The 15,902-nt window shown below is 43.7% G+C and overlaps 1 protein-coding gene across 1 annotated transcript in view; it reads right to left on the bottom strand.

Annotated features, from left to right (window-relative positions):
• tmem108 (transmembrane protein 108) overlaps window positions 1–15,640 on the bottom strand; it is a 57,908-nt gene extending 42,268 nt beyond the window's left edge. The window contains exon 1 of the mRNA XM_042510636.1: window positions 15,128–15,640. The gene's annotated coding sequence lies outside the window, so the exon portion shown is untranslated. The remainder of the gene's footprint in view (window positions 1–15,127) is intronic.
• Between the last annotated feature and the right edge of the window lie 262 nt (window positions 15,641–15,902).

Raw genomic sequence — 15,902 nt, 5'->3', positions numbered from 1 at the left:
TGGGAAAAACAATATACTGAGTGTCTTTTGCAATTGAGACTCAAACGCAACAAAGGAAACTAGAGAAACTGAGGTAACAGCAAAAGGAAATAACTCATTTAGGAAGTCCCTTTGTTCCAGAACAATGCTGATATATGGAATTCAAGATGTCAAGAACCAAAAATGTGACAGCAGGCAGTGGAATTTACTCTTTCCTGTACACATACGATCAGATAATCTAACTGAGAGTGTCTATGAAGCACTCAGGAGCAATGTCCGGTGCAGGACAGGAAGAAAGGCCCTTTGGTGCATTTAGGAATGTGCATGAGGTAGACACAGCGGTCCTGTGCTCTACGCAAGAGTTTGCATTGCGAGGGAGGAAACACATATTGTTTCTACTGTCTCTCTACACTTCCTGACATAGTTCAGCAAACAGACTTTCTGCAGAAACAGTAGAGAGCACACCTCGGGAAGTTCCTCACGCTACACACATTCCTAATTTTACCTCTTGACGCAGCCGCTTATCTGGTGACAATGGCAGGAACGAAAAGCTCTGCTGAAGGATGTTTTTTGGAAGGGGGGGAGTGTATTGTACCTCGTTTCCTTGAGCGGCGCAGCAGAGACCGCTAATAGCCAGCTGGGACGAGTGACCGAGAAGAGCAACATCCGTAGAGAACGTCCAAAGTCCAGAGATTTCCCGCCGGGCGGTGACCACGTGTCCGTACACTGAGGGAGAGATGTTGTATTGTTCTCCTCACTCCTCCTCCTCCCCGCTCGGCTCCATCCCCCACTATTAGTGAGACGGATTAACTCCAAGAGCTGCTAGTCCTGAGAGTGTGTCTGGCTCGCTGTATGTGGACACACACACACACACACATCGCATCAATTACGCCTTCTCCATGTGATTTAGACTGACAGATGAAGGCAGATGCACTCTACAAAAACATGACAAGGACAATTGGCTTGAAACCGGAGAATTTACTCATGGATGAGTCGCCCAGTTGCTCAATTCTCCAAAGGCCTAATAAGCCAATTACACCAAACCCAAATTGCATGTTGTGCAACACACACACTCACAACGATGCATGCAAGTTTGTGATTGGTAGACTGACTCCGGAGGTGACTCAGTTTCAGAGCGATGGAGCCTGGAGTCTTCCATCCGGACAGGGGTGACCTTTCTTCTTCTGCCTCTACAGGAGAGTGCAGTGATGAAAGAAGTGGTATTTGGTTTGGAGCTGGAAGTGTAAAACTTGATCGAAAAGGAGCGGTGGCAGCCGCAGCAGGAATGGTCTGAGCCGGCGTTCCCCGCGGCTCTGCGAGCAATGTTTACCTGGAGATGACAGCAGATATGACGGTGTGGGGACCTGACAGGGTTGACATTTTAAAATGAGACCCTACTGGGGCTGGTCCAGTAGGGGTCTAGTTGTAATGGAGGAGTTGACAGAGGGGCAGAGTGGTGACACATTATTTGGATTAATATCACTGAGCAGACGGCACCCTGTGGTGTAAGTGCTGTCATCAGAAAAGCAACAAATCACAAATGGGATATCTAAGAATCAGCAGAATCTGAACTATCTTGCGGTCTATAGACTGGAATGACAAAGAACCAAGCAGGCAGGCACTACTTGCGAAGAAATATCTCTGAAAGAACCCAAAATAATTTCTAAACAATAAATGAGAACAAGTAATTAACAGTAGGCAGGTTTCCATTACAGATTTGCGCAAGCCATCACTATTTCCAATCGAAGGCGATGGAGCTGTGATATGTGAGCGATGATGGAAAGGCGAGCCCCTTTATACATGGAAGTGGTCACGTATGAGGGATTTCTGCTGGGCACTTTAACATGGGGGTCTATGGGATCGACTCTGTTTTGGAGCCCGACTCAAAGTGACCATTGGAAGAATTGCAATTTTTGGCATTTCTGTGTTGGCTTCATTTTTCAGCCCCAGAGGTTGCTGCTCAAATAGGTAAAGCTGTGGCTGAAGCTACATGACTTGACAACTATAGGCGTCCAACACAATCAGCCACCTTTGCTTCTGGGTCCAGTGGTGGAAGCAGAAAAAATGCCAATTTGGCATTTAGCCGGATGTGAAGCGTGTTTGCCTAAAAGACAGGCAGGTAAGGTTAGGTTTATGGTTACATGTCATAACTTATTTAGGTGAAACGCAGCTATTGTGGCTAAAAGTGATTTAAAAATAACAAATGATCATAGAATTATTGCTAAGTTTGTGACACACAATAAACCAATCTGAATTCAAAGCAGCCGCTGCCTGAAGTTTACTTTTTCTCTCCCTCTTTGAAATTTCCAATCTTAGTCTCAAAGACTTTGATTAATCATTGTTGTCAATGACTGAAGCCTTCAATGGGAAGCAGCCATCAATATCTTGTCGCATACAAAAATAATCCTCGTCTGTGAAACTGGGACACGCGGTTGATAATTGCTGTCCTGCTCACAGCGTCGTGCTGAACTGCTGTGAGCAAAACAAGCCAATTATCCCGAATCAGTTTGGAAGTCTTCCTGTGATGTAGCTACATTTAGAAACCTCTCTTTCACAACTCTAACGCTCCTCCACGGGTGAGCTATAAGACGGAGGATTCATGTGTTTATGTTGAGCAACTGCAGCATGGCGGTTAATTGCATTGAGCTTTGGTGTGGCACTGAGCAGCTCTGATGCAAGAGGATCCGATTACGTGAGGCTGTAACTTCAAAACATGTAAATAATGTTGCTATAGGTGTGAGGTGAGTTTGAAGAGCGTGATGTTCACATAAGCAGCTTTAGCACGGATTACTTTCAAATGTGCAACATCCATCAAATATCTCTCACAGATGCCTATCGGAGAAATAATGAAGCAATCAGTGCAACCACTCAGCACGCTAATTACCGAAGCTAGCCCGGGACGCCCACCGGCAGCATCTCAGAGCGTGTGTGTGTATGTGAGTGTCTGTTTTAAAAGTGCTTTCCAAGAGAAAAATGTCGCACCAACAGACGTTTAATTACCACAGGATGGAGAGCTTTGGTTTTGCCCGTGCCATCACTCACGGCTGAATTAATGAATAGGTAAACAGCGGAGGAACAAGCCAGACTCAGCATGGTTCGGATGAGATCTGTGACACCGCACATGCTGGCACACGCACACAGAGTCAGCAGTGTTTAACATTATGGATGAAGTGGTGGTTCAGTGTTGTGGTAAGGTGGAGCTGAGAGCTTGTGGGTGATTTGTTTGGTAAGCTTCACAGAGTCTATGATTAAGCGATAAACCACAGATGATGCACGCCCTTTTGTTCCGACATCAAACAGGTAAAATAATGAACAACAAGAAGGAGATGATTACTGTATTTTATCAGGAAAGTTCACGGAGTTTTCGCTCTCCACCCACTGCGGGGCAAATTAAAGGGAAAACAAACACAAAGTGTCACACAGTGAGGGCGGAGAATGTCTTCAAATTGCTTGTTTGTTGTGACCAGCAGTCTAAAATCAAAATATATACTTTTTACAATGATAATACAACAGAGAAAAACAGCAAATTGTCACATCTGAGATGCTGCAACTGTCAAATATTGGGCATTTTTCCTTTTCTAAATCCTTTCAGCTCTAGATAAAATGATGTATTAATTGCTGCCAACAGCTTTAGGCTGAACAGACTGCACAGTGGGATCCAGTGCTGTGTTTAACAATGACGTACTGATAATATTGTGCAGCCCTTTTTTTTTTTTTAGGTGGGGTGTTTTTTTTGTTAAATAAAATATTTTTCATTGCTGATGCTTCCACAGTAGAAGGAAATTGCCTAGCTTCAATGTCAGACTCTTGCCTGCATCTCCAAACTGGTGGTCATCTGACTGGATAAGTGCCTCAAACCACCCCGCCTCAAGAAATCTAAACTATCCCTTTAAACCGCCACAGAGTTGCAAAGAGATGAAACCCACCCAGTGAAAAAACTGTCCCAGACAAATGAATGTCAATGGCATTCCAGTGGCCTGTTTACGGCGATCGTAGTTAAATGTCAAATGCTTGGCCCCGCGGGGAAACAGAGCTGGCTGGGAGAGAATTTGCAGGTGCCGCTCCCTCCATCACTCTGCTGCCGCTCTCTTCTTTGTGATGTTAGGCATGGGACAATACATCGGGGATGAGCAGCAGGATCTATTATTAGTGGAAGAGTGAAGAATGGAGCGAATGCCCAGGGGAAAGCAGAGGAGCCGGCCAAACCTCACTGACATTATTTTAAGAGTTGCTGTGGTGACAGTTTCTGAAAAAGATGACTTTTGCACCGCATCACGATTTAAAGGACCATTCCAGTGGTTTCGCACGCTGTAGCATGTTTACTATAAATCACTTACACGCACCACTTTGCAAACCATAAAACTATTTTTTCAAAAAGGATGCATTTGTCTGCTAAGGCATCTGCTGGTTTGTCATCACTTATGAAAATCACACTTCTTTTTCCCTGTGAGTGATGTAATCAGTCACAATGAACCTCAAGTCATAAGGGAGCTGTATGCCACATTCAGAGCATATCCATGATCAAACTCTGCAGACACTTCTAAACATCACAAAAAATGCCATAAAAACCTCATAAAAATATCAAAAAACGCAATATGCCAATAAAAATATCATAAAAAAGTCATAGTATAGTATCTGCTAGAAATGCAGAAGAAATGTCACAGTATAGTAGGTTGTCAAAAATGTTTTGAAAACGTCATAGTAGAGTATGCTGTGAATCTTGTGTAAGCGGGTTTAGGGTTGAGTTGCAGAACTAATCGGTCATACGTGCGGGTGGCAGGGGAGGTTGGGCTATTGCACATCACAGATCTTGTTCAAGAGTCACACCTTTGGGCCTGTGGGCAGTTGCCCTCTTGCCTAGCCGGTAATCTAACAAAAAATAGTGCAGACATTATGTTCAATGTGATAACAAAGCTCGAAAAACCTGCTAACTGATGTATTAAACAAATATAGGTAAATAAAAAAAAGACAAGCTGTGGCGATATGCTTTAACTATTCCTCTGTGAACAGGCATGTTTTTAGGCTTTGGACAAGGTGTCCTGTGTCCCTCTGCTTTCAGTCTTTATGCAAAGCTATTCTAAGTGCGGCCTTGCAGGGAGTGGTATTGATCCTCTCCTCTAACTCTCAGGAAGAGAGCAAATAAGCGTAAATCCCAAAATGTCTTTAAGGATTATGCCTTTTAAGGAGGTAGCAGTTGCAAACACTCTGGTATGGTCCTTTAAATCTGCAACTGTGTGCAGAGGAAACAAGAAAGATATGGAATAAATCCAACGGCACCAGATGCATAAACTCTCATTACAGTGCTGAGCGGGAGAGAAAAATCATTGCAGTTACTACAGCATGTTTGACATATCGTATAGCACAGCGAGCTGCAGTGTTTTTACAGCACAAACAGCCTGAGCTGCGACCAGTGTGTTCAATTTATTTGCAGCTTCTGACAAACCCAAAACGTCAAGTCATCTCTTCTCCCTAAAGGATACTCTCCTCTCCGGGGAGGGAGGAGAAGGAGGAGGAAGACGAGGAGGAGGGGAGTCATTCCAGCAGCTTCAGCAGCAGTTTGATTTGGCTTGTGCTGCCTGTCGTTCACAGCAGTGCCCTTCTCAGTATGTGAGGGATAATCTGGGTGTGAACGTGGATCATGTGGTTCAGTGGATCAGTGGCAGAACAATGCTGAAGTAAAACTGGAAAGTTTTCAGCGAAATATAGTAGAGGACACTTTAAAGAAGAAATATGTCCAAGTTTCTTGTCTGACGTAGAGCCACGCGTCGGCCCTGTGGCTGTCCACTCCAGTTTTGTTGTTGCCATGTTGCTCCTTTCTGCTGCCAATGCTGCACTCACTCCAGCATCCCTACACTATAATGCCCCTGTCTCCATGGTGATGTAGCAAACCACCACTACCAGAACCACAAACACAGATGCACACATACCCGGCGAAATCCCACTGTGTCATATGCAGTTTTTTTTCAAAACGCCGCTCTGTGTATGGAAATTAATTTGCGGCCAACGCCTCGCTCCATCTTATTCAGTATTAATGCTGTCTCAGATTACGAGACAGCTTTCCAGCCCCCCGGGGCCACGAATCTCTCAGACTGGAGACGGAGGAGGAGGAGGAGGAGGAGGAGGAGGAGAATGGGAGCAAAACCATATAAACTGCTCTCTAATTGGGGGTGACAAGCATCGATAGTTTCACATTTGAGGAGTTCTCCCAGAGGTGGTTAATTCAATGATTACAATGAAATGTCAGCTCCTAGGAGACTTTTGACAAAGAAGACATCAGAGACGTACTGAAGCACCATTGTGGAAACAGGCGTGCTGTCATGTAACCCGACAGTTCATAGGAAGCAGCCCAGTCGTCAGAAGAAAGTATCATCACAAAATACAAGAAAAATACAGATTTGTACATTTCATACGTATAATTTCAACATATCTCAAGAGAAGAAGTTCAGAGCACATGAGGATAAGCTGACTGTCATTGGGAGCTGAGGGGATGGTGGATGGCGAGACACCAAAGCAAGACAGCAGCCAAACTGTAGACGTGAACGTCTCAAAAGCTAGTTTTTACCACAGACATTAGTTCAGGCCTCTTACAACGAAACAAACAAACAAACATATAAACAAACAAAAAAATCACTGACTTTGACAAAAAGGGAACCAGGAGTCCTAAAATGTTAACTCATTTCTGGGTTATAGGACTCTTTCCTGGCACAAAACATTTATGCAGGCGATTAACACCTTTCCTGTGTTTTTCTATGAAGAGTATTTTGGCACGAAGCGCACTCTGATGAATATCCCGTCTTATACTTTTACCTCATGTGACCTCGCTGAGGACTTGGCTCTCATTTTGCCAAGAACTGTACATGAGGAACATCAGCCCTGCTGCTCTTCAGCCCATAAATCAGGCTCTCCAGCAGCCATGAAATGAGCCATATGCGGCACGGGCTGGGCACAGCGAGAAAACAATGGTTTTACATCCTCAGAAGCTCGCGACTCCCTTTCCTGGCATTCAAACTGCCTCAACTTGAACTTCAACAGCTTGAAAAGGGTAATGTAAGTCACAAAATCAAAAGCTGGCTTTAGCAAGGTGATTACGATGCAAAGGATGTGTGTTTGGAAATGCTTCGATTTAGGTGGCAAGTCGAGATGACCAAGCATTTAAGACAAGATAGGGGAGCTGTTCCCCCCGTCACCTCAATCCTCCACAATAATTAGCTGCTGACAGTGACATAGAGCACAATAATAAGCTCTGCCATGGGGAGGGATCTCCTCAGTCCCCGGCATATGGTGCCACTTTAATCTGCAGCCTCTTTCAGATGAGTCTGGACAGCAGACAAGGTTTGATTTTAACAGACTGTGTGCTCAAAAGCTTGGAAGCCGAATAAAAAACAAAAGAATACAAGCTGCGGTATTCAAAAAGTGGGACTGACAAGTATTCACAAATTATAAATGAAATGCTTTTTGGTGTTACAAGAAGTTCAGCTCTGAAAGAACAAATATCCAGATTGAAGAAGTTGCCAAGGAAACCAGAGACTAGAAGCTCTCTCTCTCTCTTTTTTTTTTAACTTGACAGAATAGCACTTTTCTGGGAGAGAGGGTGGCGATTTGCTTCCTTGCTTGCCGGGGTCACGACCTGCCCTCCATTAGAGGCTCTGAGTAATCCTCGTAGGTGAGCCCAGCCTCAGACCCCGTAATCATCGGCCTGACACCTGCTAACATTGTCCCCCTCCATCACATGACCCCCCCCCGGGGCTAACCGAGGCTGGGTTTGCAGGGCTAATGTGCCCCCCTCCCCCGGACTCCCTCTCCTACCACCAAGCCTTCTCATAATCCTATTAGACTCAGTCATCTGCGCCGCGTTCAAAAATGTGATGATTGATCCTAAAACACAACCCCTCTGTGTCCCGAGGTCGCCTACAGAAGAGCCCCTGTGTTTCACTTTTAACATGCGGGTATTTAACACCCCAAAACACCACAAATCATGAGAAAAAACTGATCCAGGACTTTATCCTGGACTTAAGGGGCACAACACAAACAGACAGAAAATGGCTCGATGAGTAATTGTTAAACTTAAAGGTCTCGCCAGTGAAAAAAGCTGAAATTGTTTCATAGACTGAAGGGATAAAGCGTTGAGTTAAGTCCACACTCATGACGTTCTTATACAAAAGCAACCGGAGATTTTTTTTAAGCACTTTAGAGCATTTTAATCCTTTAAATACATATTTTCTTTATAGGCCACCATTGTAAAAGAGACTCCTGTTAGACTGTCAACAGGACACCTCAGACTGCAAACAAGGTCAAGCATGACTCTTTCTATTATGAATTTTTGATTCATGGAGGTTTCATATTTGTAAAGCTTTCCTCAAGGTGAGAAAAGAGATTTAAAAATCAGTGACGTCATCACAGCGAAACATTTCAAGTAGGAACATGTGGGCAGGGCGAGCAGGAAAAACACTGCGTATATTTAGAAACCTAGAAAGCCATGAACTTTTTCTGTCGTATATGTGTCATAAAATTCTAACGTGTGAGTTATATCAAAATTCATCCTTGATAAAGTTGTCAAAAATGGGATAATCAGCTATAGACGCTTAAACCATTTTTTGTACCACACAATAAACATGTTTATTTCATTTTAATATGGAGGTCCATGAGGACTGACTCGCTTTGGAATCAGCCTCAAGTAGTCATTTGAAGAACTGCAGTATTTGGCACATCTCGTTTCTTAGCATGCTAACATTTGCTAATTAGCAATGAACACAAAGTGATGCTGAGGCTGATGGGAATTTGCAGTAATTTGGTTTTAAAACAAAGTTTTGGGCAAATTAAATATTTGACATGGTGATGGAGCTAGATAAAAACTTGAGAGACATAGGAATGCATGACCTAAATTTCATGGCATTTATGTGACAGTCGTTGAGAAATGTCACTCAAAATCAAAATGCGTGAGACAAGAGAGGACCATGAGTCGTTAGGATTCATCATCTGGGAAACATAAATGTTTGTATCTATGTTTAAGCCAAACCATCTAGAGGAAGTTGAGATATTTTCTGGATAAGTTTGATGTGCTGGTGTCTCTAGATGAAGAGTCAGGGGATCCCCAAAGTTAATAGCATTCATCCTCGGGGCACCATCAATGTCTGTACCAAATTTAATGGCAAATTCTCAAAAAGTTGTTGAGATACTTCAGTCTGGATCAAAGTTGTGGACTAGCTGACAGACTGAAATTGCCATCTCTAGAGCCAGACTGCTAGAATGGCTGAAGATGACACTTTCCTGTGGTTGAATAAACAGGGCTTTTAAGACACATTTATCAAATGTATGCATCACATGTGCTTTGCTCACCTTCACTTCAATGCCAATGACATCTAACTTTGTCACTTCACCTGTGACAATTTCACTGGAAACCAAGAACGACTGGAAGTGAATGCCAAAAGCTTCAACAATTTGCTTGACTGTGTGGAAATCTACAGATTCAAGCTTTAACACAAAACCTTTTTTCCCCACTCAAAGCTAAAAACAAGCCTTTGTGTGGATTTTAACTCTCTGGGGATCTGCTGCACGTTTTCCTCCGCCTGCTGTATTAGCTCTACCAAATACTCCCCAAAATCTCTGAAGCAACACTCAAAAATCGCCTTACATAACACATTAAAAGCAGCTATTTCCTGAGGAGGAACCTTTTGGGCCCTTTCGCCCCTTGGGTCCCTCTTGGCACAGAGGGTGACCATCAGTGGGTGGAGGTGCAGATCGGAGTGGCATGGCTGCAGCTGAGGAATGTGAGGAATTCCTCTTGTAAACACCTCATGCTCGGACGGTCACCACACTCTTATCTCACCGTGCCATCGCCCCCTTTCATCATCATAATGGTTAGTTATTCATTACCGACTATCTGCTTCCTGAGATTGGTCGGGGCAGGTGGGGTCGCAGCTACTCGGTCTTTTGTTTACTTGAGGCACCATGTGGTATGTTATTAACTCTGATACCCCCCAATGGGCAAACAGAGCCTGCTTTGATACCACAAAGCCATTGTTTTGCAAGTCACAATACAGGGGCTTTCACATCTGGGACCCAGGCCTGGATCCGAGTACACTTGACACCAAGGTTCAGTTCATTTAGTGTGAACACTGTGTACCAAACCAAGAAAGGGTACAATTCACGTTTACTCCAGTACAGTAGCTACGCATTAGTGTCAAGGTACCATGGTATACCAGTGTATTTAGAAATCCTGAAGGTATGTTTTTCAATACCATCATAAATACAGGTGCTCCTCTTTGTATGAAACTCAATTCAGCTGAAAGACATCGCGACACCTAGTGGTGATGGGATAAGTCACAGGACTGTAAACAGCCGGTGGACAGCAACAGCAGCAGGAGACCATGGAGTATATCAGCATGTTTTTTTTTTTTATCTAACTTGGTGAATTAAGGATTTATTTTAACCAAACCGGAGCTGATGATCATTGGAATAGTGAACTCACTAACTAGATTACTTGCATGAGTAACCAAGATAGTTTGCGTAAGTTTTACTTTGTTCCGTCGAGTATGAATGAAGTGCGTTTTATGAGGAGTTAACAAGACAATTAAGCCTTGTCAGTGTTTTGTGACCGAGATAAAGCTGAATTCAAAATGCACAACGAATGGACCTCCATTTAACACAACTACAAGGAGTTTTAACCCCTTTATGAAAAGGTCTCAATTTAATACTGATGCCTCCATATAAGACAGCATCTCCACCTTAAGCCAGGAGCAGAGCTTCGCCTTGCTGCTCTGCTGGTCCCCGCTGATGATAGCGCCCAGGGCAGCAGTGTCCACCTGCAGCGCCCTTTTCTACATCGTTGCACAATTAAAATGTCAGGTAAGTTATGACCCAAGGGTACTCCGGTACAAAACAACATCCGTTATGTGAAAGTGGTGAGAGAGTTAGGAGGGGTAGCCATCATACTTAGGCACAGTAAAAATCAATTGTACCGAATATTAAAAAGTGTCCTAAATCTCAAGTCTTTGCATTAAAGTCCCAAATCCTAAACTTTCAAGTCATAAACAAGTCATAATGCACTCTTCATCAAATACAATGCCATTTTAGTAACAAGTTTATAGAAATCATTAATTCTTTTTAAAATGTGTGTTTACGGGGCTCAGCTGGTAGAGTGGGCGCCCTATGTACAGAGGCTACGTCGTTTCTCTGCATCACTGTTTTCTTCCCATATGTATTTTTTCCCATGCATTTTCTATGCAATTTATTGAATTGTTTATTGTCAGTTGTTTTACCACTTTGAGTGGTTCAGATGGTTAACCACACCTGCCATCATAGAGCTCGTCAGCCTATTGGTGTGCATTATGTATCTATGTATGTATATGTAGATGTGGTATCTTTTCAAACACTTTGACCTAACAAAAATCCAAATAGGATCAAAACGTTGTCTTCAATAAACTTGTGTGGCATGGAGTAAATGTGCATTTTTCCTCATGTAAGTCGTTTTTTTAAAGCCTTGCATATATGTGATGTGCGTATAACTACCCTTTCTCAACTCTCTAAAAAATACACATTTTCTGTCGAGCAATACTTATGAAAAGTGTCAAGTGCCCTACCATAAGTCCATGTCATATGACTTAAGTCTGCACCTCTGTCTAATAGCGCTGTACTGTACAGTGGCTCCAGGCTCCTTCCTGTCCTACGGGAATGCTCTGTAGCTGATACGATGATAAGTGGCTGAGGGTGATGAATTTATTTTTCATCTTGGTTGAATACAGCAGCTTTGGCTTGCTTTTCAGCGTGTCACTCCCTCCTGTGGCTCCTGTATACGAACCCCCCTCTCAGCTTAAATGAAAGTCATTTGGAAAGCAGCTAAGGGCCTTTGTTAATACTGCATGGCATTTAGATTCTAAAACACAGGAAAAGAAGCGGCGCAGGCACAGGCCGGCTCTTTCCTCCCTTTGCTTTGGCGAAATCCTGTTTTGGCCACTTGCTGTTTTGTCAGGCCCGAGGAAGGTGCGAAGTCCATCCTGAGCACATACTCTGCAGCATGAGGGGCCCATGGGGGCTGCATTCCTCCTCATGGTGTACCACTCTCCACCAGTCATGAGGGGACGCTTACTTACAACCATGAAACACGCTCACACTGACACAGCCACATTCCCCAACAGTTTCCCATCGGCTCTGAGTTTCTGCTGCAGGAGTCAGAAACCAGATTTTCCTTTTTCCTGGAACCTCCTTGATACGTTTGTTTAAGGGAGGTCTGCGGCTCTGGATGGGAAAGCCAATAATTTCCGGTTGTTTTTCAGTGTTAATGTGGACTTTTCCTCACTTTGCTGATAAGAGAGCAGCTGTGGAGATTGTTTACTCGCTGCCCTCTAAAAATTCTTCCCAATGTTGACAGTAGATATCACGCCAAATAGGAAGGTGTTAAAATGATTGACGCACACTTTGGCCTCCATCATACAGGACAACATCAGAAAGAACTGGTCAGTGTTAACCTTCTGGCAGTATCCTCTAAATTAAAAAAGTTGTGTCATTTACCCAATCTTGACTTTGTGAGCCTTCATGATGTTTTGGGTTTTTTTTTTCATAATATTAAAATCAAGGGTCAAGTTATCAAGGGTGTCATGTGCCATACAAACTGTGAAGCCCACCGGGACAAAGTTGTAATTTAAGTATTTTTTCAATTAACCCACTAATTAATAGTCTGTAATATACGTGGAAATATTGGAAAATACCCATCACATATTCTCAGAGCCCGATGAAAAGTCTTTAAATTTCTTGTTTTTCTGATCAACATACAATAAACCTAAATATATTTTATATTTAAGGTTATATAAAGCAGCAGTCCTAAAATGGTCCATCACCATTATGTCAACAAATATTGAATAGATTTTACTCAAATTTTGTGCAGATATTTGTTGTCCCAAGAGGATAATCCCTAATGAATGTTTCCTCTAGCGCCACAATGAAGTTCACATTCGTAGAGTTAACGTAAAATGTCTTGATAACAACTGGATGGATTGTCCTGAAATCCTAGAAACTTCCTAAAATCCAAGACATGTCTTCAAATCCTAGAAATGTCCTTAAATCCAAGAAACATCCTATGAACCCCAAAAAAGTGCTAAAATCCTAAAAACATCCTGAAATCCTAGAAATGTCCCTCTGTCACTTAGCAAAAGTGGCCCCCGAGCAAAGCAAGTTGAGTCTCCTGGTGTATACTTACATTCTTGTTGTTTAAAGAATGATTTCAACATCTAACCGATTCACAACAAGTTGGAGATTTATTTTCTGTGAATTAACTCATCAACTACTTGTTTCTGCACTAGATTCTGAACTAAGTACCGTAAATAACTTGAATTAAGATTCTCTTTGAACAATGTTGAACCAATTTAATTCAGTGAAAACCTGCTGCAAAACAAAAGGATTTGGAACCAATGATGCCATGTTTTCATTAAGAATTTCTTTCAATCAACCTATATGACACAAATTCTCTTTATATATCATGTTACGTTTAACAAATGTTGACAGAGTTTGCAACACTGCGTGTCATCCGACTGTTCCCTGAGCATCGTGCACACGGCATAAATGTCCTCATTACTGTTAAGTGCTGCTCATATGTTCCCTAATACCCATTCATGGCATCACAGCATGTCAGCTCGCCCCGAGGAAGCTGTCAGCTACAGATGTCAATACCCCCGCCGACCCCTCTCTCTCCCTCCCCCCACCCCCTGTACACACATGGCACTGGTGGATTGTCCCCCCAGAACAAAGGAACGGGGGTTTCTGTGGAGAACAGGCAACCAAACATTCCTGGCACAATGGAGAGTGGCCGGCAGGTTCAATTAGTACACACTTTACTCTGAGCTCTATACGATCCCACTGTGCTTGAAAACAAAGCTGGACATCCTCGCTCCAACGGGGGTATTTGGTGATGCTGGTTTGTTTGTGGTGGTCTTACATTTTAAGAGAGTTTCTCCTATTATCTGCTTTGTTGCTGCCATGTTGCCGGAGAAATAAACCACTTGAAGGGCACTCAGGGCAGATCCTCAAGTTGCAAGACTGATGGCTTCCCAAAAACTTTAAACTCCAGGTGTTTGGAGCTAAACAAACCTGCCGTAGCTGTAATTTAACCGGGACTGCAGCCAGTCACTGCAAGGAATCTTTACCGTTAATCTTGCTAAGAATGAAGTGTCAGCCAAAGTCGAATTAAACACTGCAGGACGCATTTTTGTAATTTTTAAATTGCCAAAATTGTTGAATCCCATATGCAAATAATTCTGTCTTTCCAGTGAAATTAGTAAGCTTCTGAAGATCTGACCAGCAGCGACACAACTTCTATGTCATGTAATGATGCTCTAAACCACTGACAGTCAACTTGTGGTCCGTGGGCCAAATCTGGTGGTCCCAAAACCATTTTCTCATTCACAATAAAAATAAAGTTATTCACACCGGGAATTGGTTTGATACTTCTAGTATACATAGAGCGCATAAAAAAGCATCAAAATACAGCTTGTTTATAGAAAAAGTGCCAGTGGAGGATACTCGCACCACCTCGCAGACTCACAGAGGTTCCCTAATGTCCTCAAATCCTAGAAAAATCCTAAAGTTCTAGAAAAATCCTAAAATCTGAGATATGTCCCACAATCCTAGCAACATCCTAAAATCCAATAAATGTCCTAAAGTCCTAGAGACACCCTAAAATCCTAAACAAATCCTTAAATCCTGGAAATGTCCTAAATCATAAAAAACGTCCTAAAGTCCAAGAAACATGCCAAAAATCACAGAAATGTCCTGAAGTCCTAGAAACAAACCTCATTTGAGAAATGTCCTAAAATCCTCGAAATGTCCTAAAACCCTAGAAACATATATGATGTTGCTGCAACTGGCCCCTAGCCTCCTGTCATTTTGCAAAAGTGGCCCCCCAGAAAACTAAGTTGAGGGTCTGTGCTGTAAACCAATAGGACATACATACATGTTGCAGCGATAGTTGTCCGCAGCACTGACAGTGATTTGGTGCCTGTGACAGTCACTGCTGCTCATAACTGCCTGGAAACCTTCAGCAAATCGGATGCTGAGTATAATCGATACGCAGAGGTGTTGTACAAGCCGCCAATAAAACATGCACAGAGTAGAGGGTGCGCTGTCTGATCTGAAGTGGCAAATGAACTGATGTACTCACCTATTATACACAAGGTGCGCCGTAACGTCGGGTACTTGGCGTATCCGAGAGCAATGAAACCCCCAAAGCCGCTGTGTCACACTTCACACCATCCGGGCGCACATGTTGCCAGTCCCCACCGAGAAACGCCGCGATCATGAGCCGCACCGAGACGCGGAGGCGGACCGTGTCGCCGTGGGTCGCCGCACAGCTTGTCCAGCCGCTGGATGCGATGCGAAGGGCGCCACCCTTTGCTGGACCTCTGGGACTCTGCGCCCACCTTTCCCCCGTTTCAACACCGGGACATGAAGCGAAGTCTCCCCGCCTCGAGGCAGCGTGATCCTGCGCGCTCACAGCCGATGATCGCTCGTTAATGCGTGGTGCGCAATTAAAGAGGCGCGCAGGCAGGACGCCGGTGCCACCCACTAAAGGAGGTTTTCGTGGTGAGAGTACGGACTGGGAATTTTAATGAGGGACTGCTGCTGCTGCTGCTGCTGCAGAGTTTCCCTCCCTGCTCGGAGAGTCGTGCTCTCCCTGTGCTCAAATCCAACTGTCCCGAGAAGGAAACCGTGAAGTTACCTTAGAGGAGCGGAGGGGGTGGGATGACGAAACACGGCGTCAATGAAGCTCATCTGTTGGCCACGAGCCAGTCAGCAGCAGAGTGGGAGGATTAGCCCGTGGGACACCTGTTGACTGGACACAGTTCAGATGCACTGAGTCAGTGGACAAAGCATCCAAAGCCAACTGTGCAGCGAGATTGATATTTCATCTCTGCACAGCCAGTTTGTCTCTCTCT

This window comes from Plectropomus leopardus, chromosome 21 (genome assembly GCF_008729295.1).
Source record: "Plectropomus leopardus isolate mb chromosome 21, YSFRI_Pleo_2.0, whole genome shotgun sequence".
Lineage (NCBI taxonomy): Eukaryota > Metazoa > Chordata > Actinopteri > Perciformes > Serranidae > Plectropomus > Plectropomus leopardus.
The sequence above is the reverse complement of the archived record's forward strand: the minus strand, read 5'-3'. Positions and strand labels throughout refer to the sequence as shown.